Genomic DNA, 13,347 nt, shown 5'->3' with positions numbered 1-13,347 from the left:
GAAATATGCAATTCACAGCCCTCATGTTTGCTTTGCTCTAGTGGCTTTACAACACCCTTCTTCCTACAAGATCATCGTGAAGGGGCCTCCTGGACTGATGCGCCTGAGAAAGCCCCCTCTCCTTTCTCCGGGTCCTCGCGCAGCCTCGCCCTCCCTCTCCAGGGCAATGATCTAGCAATGACTGTCTTCTATTTTGGCCTGCTGCCTCCTCTCCGCTTTCCCCTCCTCGGAATTACTATTGGCCTCTAGGGGGAGCTCAAGACCTCATCATCTTGTAGGCCCAGGTCCAAGGCAGGAGTCAACTCACAGATACTCAGTAAATATTTGTGGAATGAAGGGACAGATGACTGAAGGGATGGATGTCAAGAATCAGGATAAACCTTGGCTTCCGAAGCTTTTTCTCCATTAACACTTTATGCTTTTGGATTCTCTCCTGTTTGCTTCGTGTTTGGTTCTGGGGCACGAAGGCCATCTTCTATTTGGGCCGAAACAGACTTGTCATCACCCCCACCATTTCTCTTTAGAAAGCCAGGTGCACAGCCGTGCACGGTGGCTTATGCCTGTAATCCCAACACTTTGGGAGGCCAAGGCGGGCAGATCGCCTGAGGTCAGGAGTTCGAGGCCAGCCTGACCAATATGGCAAAACCCCGTGTCTACTAAAAAGTACAAAAAAATTATCCGGGCGTAGGGGCGTGCACCTGTAGTCCCAGCTGCTCGGGAGGCTGAGACAGGAGAATCGCTTGAACCCGAGAGATGGAGGTTGCAGTGAGCCAAGATTGTGCCACTGTACTCCAGCCTAGGCGACAGAGTGAGACTCCATCTCAAAAAAAAAAAAACAAACAAACAAACAAAAAAAAAACTAAGGCCAGTTGCCCAGTAAAGTGAGGCCCAGGGGCAAAGAACAGCTTGGTGTGGGCACTTAGGCCAGCTATTCCAGGTCTTCTAGAGAAATATTTTCACCCGTTTATGTCTTTAAAAATTATATTTTAATTTTTTTAGACAGGCTTTGTTGCCCAGGCTTGTGCAGCGGTGCAATCATAGCTCACTGCAGCCTTGAACTCCTGGGCTCAAGGGATCCTTCCCATTAGCCTCTCAAGTAGCTGGAACTATAGGTGCAGGCCACCACATGGAGCTAATTTTTAAATTTATTGTAGATGTCCAGGCATAGTGGCTTATGCCTATAATACTAGCACTCTGAGAGGCCAAGGCAGGTAGATCACTTGAGGTCAGGAGTTCGAGACCAGCCTGGCCAATATGGTGAAACCCTGTCTCTTCTAAAAATACAAAAAAATTAGCTGGGTATAGTGGTGTGTGTCTGTAATCCCAGCTACTCAGGAGACTGAGGCAGGAGAATCGCTTGAGCCCAGGAGGTGGAGACTGAAGTGCCGAGATCCTACCACTGCACTCCAGCCTGGGTGACACAGTGAGACCCTGTCTCAAAAAAAAACCTTTTCCCCGTGTCAAGAAAAAGAAATTTTTTTTTTTTTTTAAGACATGGGGTCTCGCTGTGTCACCCAGGCTGGACTTGAACTCCTGGCCTCAAACTCCTGGCCTCAAGTGAACCTCCAGCCTCGGCATCCCTTAGTTCTGGGATTATAGGCTTGAGCCACCACGCCCAGCTGATTCATCGGTCATTGGCTTGGCTCATCCCAGAGTGATGAGGTCTTCTGACTCTAGAATTGGAGTCCTCTGGGAAAGAGGCAACAGTGGCTACCGAGCCTTGGTTCTTCTTTGTGAGACAGAGTCTTGCTGTGTCACCCAGGCTGGAATGCAGTGGCATGATCTCGGCTCACTGCAAGCTCCACCTCCTGGGTTTAAGCGATTCTCCTGCCTCAGCCTCCTGAGTAGTTGGGATTACAGGTGCACACCACCATCCCTGGCTAATTTTTGCATTTTTAATAGAGACGAGTTTTCACTATGTTGGTCAGGCTGGTCTCAAATGCCCGACTTCGTGATCCACCCGCCTCAGCTTCCCAAAGTGCTGGGATTACAGGCGTGAGCCACCACGCCCGGCCAAGCCTTGGTTCTTTGTTCACATCCTGGCGACACATAAAATCTCTGACTCAACTTATTTGGTGGCTATGCTTCTGCTTGAGAACAAAAGTGTCAAAGAGCAATACAATGTTACTTAGCCTGGACTTTTTCTCTGTTTCATGAAAATGACTTAAGTCTTGTGTGTGCTTGGTCGAGGATTCTGGAAACTGAATCTTAGTTTACTCATATAGATACATACATATATATATATATATATATTTTTTTTTTCTCTCTAACCTGGAGACAAAAGAATGGTTGCAGGGAGGAAGGATCGGCTCATTGTCACGAAAGCATCAGAGAAACTTTCTCAAAGGGAATTAAGTTTTGAGAATAAAGGAAGGGTGTTCCAAGTATAATAGATTGTATGGGAGCAAGGTCCCACCACGTGGAAATGCCATGTACAAAGCTAAACAGGTGGTACAAAGCACAGAACACAGTGTGTTGATGTCAGGGATGGTTGAATCTTAGGATCTAAGGAAGGAGTGGTGAGAGAGAAGGCTAGAAGTCAAGAAGTTTCTTGTAATAGCAGACCCACGATTCATTCTTCCAACAAGCGATTTTTTCAGCCTCTATTCTGTCTTCTGTCCCAAGGGCTGTGGGTGTGTACATAAGAAGACTCGTTTTTTGTTGTTTTTGCTTCAAGGAGTGTAAATTCCTCCCACAAAACCCAGAGGGGCTCGCATCCCTCCAATGGTATCAGAGAGTTAATAGAGAAAATGTCCTGCAAAATGGTCACACGATCACTGCTGTGCTTTTTGTTGTTGTTGTTGATGTTGGTTTTTTGTTTGTTTTTGTTTTTGAGACAGAGTCTTGTTCCATCACCGAGGCTGGAGTGCAGTGGCGTGATCTTGGCTCACTGCAACCTTCTCCCCCGGGTTCAAGTGATTCTCCTGCCTCAGCCTCCCGAGTAGCTGGGATTACAGGTGCCTGCTGCCACACCCAGATAATTTTTGTATTTTCAGTAGAGACAGGGTTTCACCATGTTGGCCAGGCTGGTCTTGAACTCCTGACCTCAAGTGAGGCCCACCTCGGCCTCCCAAAGTGCTGGGATTACAGGCATGAGCCACCCCTCCCGGCCCAGAGCTGTGTTTTAGAAATGTCAGTGATGCTGGTGTGGAGGATGGACTAGAGGCAGGACACCCTAGAATTGGAAAGCCCATTGCAATGACACAATGAAGAGAATATTTGACTGGGCATGGTGGCTCATGCCTGTAATCCCAGCACTTTGGGAGACCAAGGCGGGCAGATCACTTGAGGTCGGGAGTTCAAGACTAAAAATACCTCTCTACTAAAAATACAAAAAATTAACCAGGCATGGTGGTCCACGCCTGTAATCCCAGCTACTTGGGAGGCTGAGGCGGGAGAATCGCTTGAACCCAGGAGGCAGAGGTTGCAGTGAGCCGAGATCATGTCACTGCACTCTAGCCTGGGTGACAGTGCGAGCCTCCATCTCAATAATACTACTAATACTTGAGGCAGATTGGGAGGAACAAAACCAGGTGATAGGATTGGAAGTTGTTCAGAGCTAGATTTCAGAAGTACATTGGGAAGAACTTGGTAATATTTTATAATCAGTTGGTCACTGGAGGTTAGGGATAAAGGGGTTGTTAAAGTGAGAAAGGTCTTGAGTTGTAAGGAAGAGATATATGACACAATATACCAAGATAGGTGATACAGAAGGGAAAATAAGTTTTCAGCAGAAAGAAGAAGGAGGGTTTGGAAATGTTGAATTAGCTCTGCCTGGCGTTCTTACAGAAATATGTCTGGTAGACAGCTGGATGTTTTCAGATGTTCAAGATCCTCTCAGGCAGGGTTCAAGGTACAGATTTATAAGTCACAGGGGAATTTCTCCAAGCAGGGTGAGGAGGAGGAGCTTGAAATGACAATATAGTAAACAGCACTCAGAAAGGAAGGAACAAGACGGAGAGTGTGTGGTGGGGAAAAAAGGGAGTAGACAAACGTGATTGAGAAACTGGTGAGGCCGGGCACAGTTGCTCTCACCTATAATCCGAGCACTTAGGAAGGCTGAGGTGGGAGGATCACTAGAGCTACTAAGTTTGAGACCAGTCTGGGCAACATAGCAAGATCCCGTCTCTACAAAAAACACAAAAAAGTATCTGGTGTGGCGATGTGCACCTGTAGTTCCAGCTACCCGGGAGGCTATGTTGGGAGAATCACTTGAGTCCACGAGTTCGAGGCTGTAGTGAACTATGAGTGTATCACTGCACTCCAGCCTTGGTGACACAGCAAGATCCTGCCTCAAAAGAAAAATAAGGAAGGAGGGAAAGAAGGAAGGAAGGAAGGAAGGAAGGAAGGAAGGAAGGAAGGAAGGAAGGAAGGAAGGAAGGAAGGAAGGAAGGAAAGGGAAGGAAGAAAAGGGAAGGGAAGGCAAAGAAGGAGGGAGGGAGGGTGAGAGAGAGGAAGGGAGGGAGGAAGGAAGGAGGGAAGGAAGGAAGGAAAGAAATGGAAGGGAAAGGAAAGAAGGAGGGAGGGAGGGAAGAAGGAAGGAAGAGAAAGAAAGAAAAGGGAAAGGAAAGGAAAGAAGGGAGGGAGGGAGGAAGGAAGGAAGGAGGGAGGGAGAGAGGAAGGAAGGAGGGAGGGAGGGAGGGAAGGAAGGAAGGGAAAGAGGGAAGGAAGGAGGGAGGGAGGGGAAAAAAGGGAGGGAGGGAGGGAGGAAGGAAGGAAGGAGGGAGGGAGGGAGGGAAGGAAGAAAGGGAAGGAAGGAAGGAAGGAGGGAAGAAAGGGAGGGAGGGAGGGAAGGAAGAAAGGGAAGGAGGGAAGGAAAGAAGGAGGGAGGGAGGGAAGAAAGGGAGGGAGGGAGGAAGGAAGGAGGGAAGGAAGGAAGGAAGGAGGGAAGGAAGGAAGGAAGGAGGGAAGGAAGGAAGGAAGGACGGAGGGAGGGAAGAAAGGGAAGGAGGGAAGGAAGGAAGGGAAAGAAAGAAAGAAAACGGGAAAGGAAAGGGAAGGAAAGAAGGGAGGGAGGCAGGGAGGGAGGCAGGAAGGAAGGAAGGAAGGAAGGAAGGAAGGAAGGAAGGAAGGAAGAAAAAAAAGGAGTAGTGAAAGGTAATAAAATCCTTGGAGAGATCTAATCTACAGACAGTGAGAAAGGATATTGGTGGCTAAGGCAGGCCATGTCACTGTTGGGATAAAGACCATGGTCACAGACTGAGGGATAGATAACAGTAATTCAGAAAATGATATTAAGAAGCTAGCTAATGGTGATAACTAACCTTTAGGCTAATGGCTTGAAAGATAGGAAGGATTGAGAATAGGAATTTTTAAAAACGAAAAGTAGCTGGGTGCGGTGGCTCACGCCTGTAATCCTAACACCAGAGGAGGCCAAGGCGGATGGATCGTTTGAGCCCAGGAGTTTTAGACCAGCCTGGGCAACATGATGAAACTCTGTCTCTATAAAACATACAAAAATTAGCTGGGCATGGTGGCACACACCTGTGGTCCCAGCTACCCAGGAGGCTGAGGTAGGAGGATCACTTGAGCTTGGGAGATGGAGGTTGCAGTGAGCCGAAATTGTGCCACTACACTCCAGCCCAGGCAACAGAGTGAGACCCTGTCTCAAGAAAAAAACAAAAAAAGTGACTGGCCTTACTGTTGAAACGTTCCCAGTGCCATCAGGTGGGAATTTTGACAAAATCATTGTTTTTCTTGGGTAAATCTGCTCAAATGCTGGTAATAAGTGGAGTAAGCTTCTCAATATACATCTCCCATTCCTGTCTGCCTAAAGTCTTGTGTTATGTGATATTATGGGTAACATCTGTGAGCACTGGAATACCTGGAGTGTTGAGTACTCTCTGAAAAAAATTAATTATGCAGAGAAATGGTCTTTCTCAATTAAGAAAATCAGTGCAGGTGAAAACCCTGCTTCTCCTTTTTTTATTTTTAGGCTACGGCACCGTGACATGATCACAGTTCACTGCAGCCTTGAACCCCTGGGCTAAGCGATCCTCCTGCCTGAGCCTCCTGAGTAGCTAGAACTACAAACACACGCCATGATGCCGAACTCATTTTATTTGATTTTTCGTAGCGACGAGGTCTTGCTTTGTTGCTCAGGCTGGTCTAGAAATCCTGGGCTCAAATAATCCTCTTGCCTCTGCCTCTCCAAGTGCTGAGACTACAGATGTAAGCCACTACATTTGGCCCAAACTCTGCTTCTTGACTTCTGTGGCCATCAAAGGCTCTGCCTCTTACTAGTCATGTGACAACGGGCTAGTTACTTATTCTCTCTGAGTCTCAGTACTCTTATTGATAAAACAGCAATAATATCACATTACGAGGATGTTTCTGGAGACATGCATTGTGCACCATTAATTTTCTTGGAGCCTGCCACAGTTAGGCCCTCAATAAACGTTAGCTCCCTCTTCCCCACCCACTACCTGCGTTTGATCACCAAGCATTTGATTACTTTGGCCTGAGCCAACTCCCTTAACAAATGTTTCCACCTTAGATGAAAATTAATTCAGAGACAGGGACGGGCAACACATCCTGTAAGGGACTAAGAAAATGGCATTAATTTTGCAAATTAATAAATATGCAAATGGCAGCTTTGCATAGACTAGGCTATATAAGCAGGAGTTAAATTGTGCTGTAAATTATGCAGTGCCATATGGAGCAGATACCCTTGACTTCGCATGCCAGGCAGAAAAAGCCGAAGCAGCCCTTTGCTGTAATGGCTTCTGAGAGTGAGTGGCATGTTCGTCCAATGGCAAGCCTGGTGCTGAGTCACGCAGCTGATTCTGGAGTGGCGGTGGGAACCCCATGGTGAACAGGCTGCAACCCAGCTAGTGCTGAAAATAGTCTGGGAAAGAACACTTGCCCACCAAGAGGATGGTCACCCAGAGGATGGTCACCCACCAGCTCGTGTGAGACAGCCACTTGTGCACTGATCGCACCGCTTGGGGGAGGTGGCAGGATGGGAGGGCTCTCTCGGGTTCCCAGAGCCTGAGCTGGTATCGCCACCATTCCAGCTTCAAGGCAGGTGTGACTGGCCTGGGGAAATGTGAGTTGCTGCTAGATTGATACATCAATCATTAAGAAACAAATAGTCTAAGAACGGTCCAGGTGTTCTGCATTTTGCTAAATAGCTGCTGGAGGGCAGCAGTTTCTTGTTATGATTATTCAGCAGTATCACCCAGGGAACTTTTTAAAAATACATTCCTGGGCTCCTGCTTCTGGAATTCTCATGCAGCAGGTCTGAGCTGGGATCTGGGAACCTGTTTTCTTTTTTTGAGACAGGATCTCACTCTGTCACCCAGGCTGGAGTGCAGTGGTGCAGTAGCTCACTGCAACCTCAACGTCCGGGGCCCATGCAATCCTCCCACCTCAGCCTCCCGAGTAGCAGGAACTACAGGTGCACACCGCCATGCCTGGCTAATTTTTGTGTATTTTTCTAGAGACGAAGTCTTCTTATGTTTCCCAGGGTGGTCTTGAACTTCTGGCCTCAAGCAATCCTCCCACCTCAGCCTCCTGAGTAGCAGGAACTACAGGTGCACACCACCATGCCTGGCTAACTTTTGTATATTTTTCTAGAGACAAGGTTTTCTTATGTTTCCCAGGATGGTCTTGAACTTCTGGCCTCAAGCAATCCTCCTGCCTTGGCATCCCCAGTAGCTAGGATTACAGTGTACACCACGACTGTCTAATTTTCAAAAAAAAAAAAAAAAAATTATAGAGACAGGATCTTGCTATGTTGCCCAGGCTGGCCTTGAGCTTGTAGCCTGAAGCCATTCTCCTGCCTTGGCCTCTCAAAGTGCTGGGATCCACTAGTATTTTCAGTGTGGCCTCCCCCTCACACTTCTGCAATAAAAGAGGTTTCACTGACATATGGTTCTGCAGGCTGTACAGGAGGCATGGTGCTGGCATCTGCTTAGCTTCTGGGAGAGCCTCAGGAAACTTACAATCATGGTGGAAGGCAAAGGATAAGTAGATACTTCACATGACTGAAGTAGGAGCAAGAGAGAGAGGGCAGAGATGTTATACACTTTTTAAACAACCAGATCTCTTGAGAACTCTGTCATAAGAACCGCACCAAAGGGATGGTGTTAAAGCATTCATGAAGGATCCACTTCTATGATCCAATCACCTACCACCAGGCCCCCCTCCAACACTGGGGACTACAATTCCACGTGAGATTTGGGTAGGGACACAGATCCAAACCATATTACCTGGACTTACACACTTGGCATGATGGAAAACACCCATTCATAAAACCACACAGAAAACAACGCCTGCACAACTGTGGTGCTTACCATACAAACGCAACACTGCAGTAGAAGCGTGGGCTTTGCAGTTTTCATGAGGTGCCAACAGATCCTGCTTGCTTCACGTTCAATGCTGGAAACTTCGACGTAATTCCTCAAGTCTCGGTATCTTTAACTGTAAAATGGGAATGATTAAAAAAGACATGATCCCCCAGAGCAACTAAGAGGGTTAAAAGAGGAAACACGGCCGGGTGCGGTGGCTCATGCCTGTAATCCCAGCACTTTGGGAGGCCAAGGCGGGCAGATCAGGAGGTCAGGAGATCGAGACCACCCTGGCTAACATGGTGAAACCCAGTCTCTACTAAAAAATACAAAAAAGTAGCCGGGCGTTGTGGCAGGCGCCTAGAGTCCTAGCTGCTGGGGAGGCTGAGGCAGGAGAATGGCGTGAACCTGGGAGGCGGAGCTTGCAGTGAGGCGAGAGTGGGCTATTGCACTCCAGCCTGGGCGACAGAGCGAGGCTGTGTCTCAAAAAAAAAAAAAAAAAAAAAAAGAGGAAACACATTTTTTTTTGTTTTTGTTTTCGTTTTTGAGACGTAGTCTCTCTCTATCGCCCAGGCTGGAGTGTAATAGCCCAATCTCGGCTCACTGCAACCTCCGCCTCCCAGGTTCATGCCTTTCTCATGCCTCAGCCTCCCAAGCAGCTGGGACTACAAGCGCCTGCCACCACACCCGGCTAATTTTTGTATTTTTAGTAGAGGCGGGGTTTCACCATGTTGGTCAGGTTGGTCTCAAACTCCTGACCCCAGGTGATCCACCCCCCGCCCCATCAGCCTCCTTAAACTACTGGGATTACAGGCGTGAGTCACCGCACCCGGTCTAGGAAACATGTTTAAAGGCAGAAGGGGTTTAGGGAACTAATGAGGTGTTTTAAGTGATTAAGTAATTAAGACTATGTCCTGAGCCTGATCTGCCTCTATAAAACATCCACTGAATCCGGCTGCTGTTTCCATCCTCCCAGCCAACCCTCTTCTACTTGGCAGGGCTTCATATCCTCTCTAAAGCCTGAGATCCTGCCCCTCCACATCTCATTTCCGGGGATAAACATTTCCATGGATCCATGAGAGCTGGCTGTGTTTGCCATCCCTGGAGATATCTCATTTTACAGCTGGGCAAACCCCAGCATGCACAGTTCGTGTCTTTGAAAAGTCGTGCCGTTATAGAAATGTCTGGGCAGCAGGTGGCAAAATGGTGTTGTTATCGGAACCACATAGATAATCACGCCTTGCTACTAATCATTCTCCATCTCTTTCGCGTTTTGTAATTTACAAGGGCCTTCCACGTCCATTACCCCGCGCAACCCTTCCAGCAACCGGTGTGAGGTGATTGAGTATGGAGATGCTGGCCATGCCCTTGGACAGCACGCTGTCTTTTTCAAAGCACTTCTACTGCCATTATCTCACTGGACCTCCCTCACACCCTCAGGAGATGGAAACTGCGGGAATGCTCAGAAGAAGAAACCAGGAAACACAAAGAGCACTTGCTGGGGAAGATCCCATAGAGCCAATGACTACATCCTGGCCTGGACTCAGACGCAGGTTCCCCTAACACCGTGTGCTGATTCCTAGACATAAAATCCACCCCTGCTACTACTCCTTTCCTAACCAAATGGACTTTTTTTTTTGTTTTCTTTTCTTTTCTTTCTTTCTTTCTTTTTTCTTTTTTCTTTTTTTTTTTTTGAGACAGGGTCTCACTCTGTGACCCAGACCGGGTGCAATGGCATATGATCACGGCTCACTGCAGCCTTGACCTTTCCTGGCTCAGGTACTCCTCCTGCCTCAGCCTCCCAAATAGCTAAGACTATAGGCATGCACCACCACATCAGGCTATTTTTTTCTCCCCCGCCCCCACTTTTTTTTTTTTTGAGGCGGAGTCTCGCTCTGTTGCCCAGGCTGGAGTGCAGTGGTGCGATCACAGCTCACTGCAACCTCTGCCTCTTGGGTTCAAGTGATTCTCGTGCCTCAGCCTTTCGAGTAGCTGGGATTACAGGCATGTGCCACCATGCACAGCTAAATTTTTTGTGTTTTTAGTAGAGATGGGGTTTTGCCATGTTGACCAGGCTGGTTTTGAACTCCTGACCTCAGGTGAACCACCCACCTCAGCCTCCCAAAGTGCTGGGATTACAGGAATGAGCCCCTGCACCGGGCCACATTTTTTAAGCTATTATAAAATATACACTTAAGTTATTATTGACTATAGTCACCCTCTTGTGCTATGAAATACTAGGTCTTGTTTGTTCTATACTTTATTTGTAACCATTAACTATTTCCTCTTGCCCCCAACCAAACTTATTTTTGGAAGCTTCGTCCTACAATACATAAAAATGTACCATATCTTGCAATAAACACTCATACACACACACACACACACACACACACGTGTATGTATGTAGGTCAGTGGGTTGCAGTCGGGTTGTCACCTTAAGATCTGTAAACAAGGGCCAGTGCGGTGGCTCATACCTGTAATCCCAGCACTTTGGGAGGCCAAGGCGGGTGGATCAGCTGAGGTTGGGAGTTCGAGACCAGCCTGACCAACATGGAGAAACCCCGTCTCTACTAAAAATGCAAAATTACCCAGGCGTGGTGTCACACTTGGGAGGCTACTCCCAGCTACTTGGGAGGCTGAGGCAGGAGAATCAATCGGTGGAGGTGGAGGTTGCGATGAGCCAAGATAGAGCCACTGCAGTCCAGCCTCCAGACTGGGCCACAAGAGTGAAATTCCATCTCAACAACAACAACAAAAAAAAGATCTGTAAGCATTTAATTAGACACGCATATTAATGTTTGGCTTTGTAGTGTTCTTCTCACATTTTGGGAGCATTTGGGAAACTGTCTCAGGTGCGGCTATGGGGCTCTATGGGGTTCTTTGTTTTCTGCCAAAGCATTCTGGTGAAATATTTCCCAACATGAGCCTCCGTGTGCTCTTCCATATGCTTAACTCGATAGCTCAGGATGTCTGCACAAGTGACTTCGCTCCTCCTCGGGGACTTTCCTCCTTCTTACGTCTGTGTGCCTGAGGCTAGTCTCCCTCCTGAGCTGCTCCCATCTGCATCAGCAGATCGCGGGGCCTATGGCACGGCTGTCTCCTGAGCTCCTCTTTCCTCATCACCCTGGTGAAAGCATTCCTCTTTCTCTGATGTTAGATTCTTTGTTTTGGGAATCCCAGAACCTCCCACTTTCTTAATGCACTCCCTCATTTTAGCGAAACAACATCATATAGGGGAATTCTCTCTCTGTCTCTGTCTCTGTCTCTCTCTTCTGTTTTTTAGAGATGGGATCTTGCTATGTTGCGCAGGCTGGTCTCGAACTCCTGGACTCAAGCGATCTGCCCGCCTTGGTCATATAGAGAAGTCTTGAGAAAGGTGCTTGAAAGTGTGGGAAGTCTTTTCCTTTTACTTTTAGGTGTCTTTTTTGTTCTCAATAATCTCAGTAAGATGTATGTGTGTCCATGTGTATAAGGACATATTTGTGCCCTTATACACATGGACATAAATATGTCTTCAGCCTCTCCCTTCCCAACACACAAATTAAGAGGTTTGTTTTATAAATGTGGAATAATAGACACTGAAGACTTAAAAAAGGTGAGTGGGTATGTGGGGGGAGTAAGCATTCAAAAATTACTTATTACTATTACTATTTGGGTACCTTTTTTTTCTGAGATAGAGTCTTGCTCTGTCGCCAAGCTGGAGTGCAATGGCACAATCTCAGCTCGCCGCAACCTCCGCCTCCCGGGTTCAAGTGATTCTCCTCCCTCAGCCTTCCAAGTAGCTGGGATTACAGTCATGCACCGCCACGCCCAGCTAATTTTTGTATTTTTAGTAGAGACGGGGTTTCACCTGTTGGTCAGGATGGTCTTGATCTCCTGACCTCATGATCCACCCATCTTGTCCTCCCAAAGTGCTGGGATTACAGGCATGAGCCACTGAGATTGGCCTGGGTACTATTACTAACAGTACCCAAATCACTCAGCAATGGCTGAACTAAAAGTCCAGACTTCATCGCTATGTAATATATGCATGTAAGAAGCCTACGCTTATGACCCTTAAATATATAAACATTTTTAAAAATTACCATGTGCCCCATGAATAGGTACAATTATTATTTTTCCATTAAAAAAATAAAAATATAGGCCAGGTGAGGTGGCTTACGTCTGTAATCCCAGCACTTTGGGAGGCCGAGGCAGTTGGATCGCCTGAGGTCAGGAGTTCAAGACCAGCCTGATCAACATGGTGAAACCCCATCTCTACTAAAAATATAAAAATTAGGCAGGTGTGGTGGCTCCCGACTGTAATCCCAGCTACTCGGGAGGCTGAGGCAGGAGAATCACTTGAATCCCATAGGTAGAGGTTGCAGTGAGCCGAGATGGTGCCATGGCACTCTAGCCTGGGCGACAAGAGCGAAACTCTTCATCAAAACAAAAAAACAAAAAAACAAAAAAACAAAGAAGAAGAAGAGACACCAGGGGTATGCACACAGAGCAAAGTCCATCTGAGGACAGTCTGCAAGCAGAAGACATAGGCCTTGGGAAAAAGCAACCCTACTTTCACCTTGATTTAAGACCTCCAGACTTCAAAACTGGGAGAAATACATTTCTGTTGTTTAAGCTACCCAGTCTGTGGTATTTTGTTACAGCTGTCCTAGCAGAGTAACACAATGAGTATTTTAAGATTTGTAATCTCTCTCTGTGGTAGTATGTATTCAGTACACATCTTATATGATGCTGAGAGAAATTCACTGAAATAGTTAAATAAAAATAAAAATAAGGGCCTCGAGGTGGCTGACATCTGTAAACCCAGCACTTTGGAAGTCTGAGGCGGGAGGATTGCTTGAGCCCAGCTGGGAGTTTGAGACAAGCCTGGACAACATAGTGAGACCCCGTCTCTACAAAAATATAATCAAATTAGCCAGGTGTGATGGCTGGCAGGTGCCTGTAGCCCGCCAGTTACTCAGGAGGCTGACGTGGGAGGATCGCTTGAACCCAGGAGGCAGTGAGATGTGGTGGTGTGCCATTGCACTCCAGCCTGGGCAACAGAGCAAGGCTC

The 13,347-nt window shown here is 47.3% G+C and overlaps 1 long non-coding RNA gene across 1 annotated transcript in view; it reads right to left on the bottom strand.

The window, feature by feature from the left end:
- Positions 1-2,143: 2,143 nt before the first annotated feature.
- LOC140710593 (uncharacterized) overlaps positions 2,144-13,347 on the bottom strand; it is a 148,040-nt gene continuing 136,836 nt past the window's right edge. Inside the window, exons 4-5 of the long non-coding RNA XR_012091664.1 lie at positions 8,298-8,424; positions 2,144-2,627 (exon numbers count right to left, since the gene is read on the bottom strand). This is a non-coding gene — a long non-coding RNA (uncharacterized lncRNA). The remainder of the gene's footprint in view (positions 2,628-8,297; positions 8,425-13,347) is intronic.

Source organism: Chlorocebus sabaeus, chromosome 28 (genome assembly GCF_047675955.1).
Source record: "Chlorocebus sabaeus isolate Y175 chromosome 28, mChlSab1.0.hap1, whole genome shotgun sequence".
NCBI classification, from domain to species: domain Eukaryota; kingdom Metazoa; phylum Chordata; class Mammalia; order Primates; family Cercopithecidae; genus Chlorocebus; species Chlorocebus sabaeus.
The sequence above is the reverse complement of the archived record's forward strand: the minus strand, read 5'-3'. Positions and strand labels throughout refer to the sequence as shown.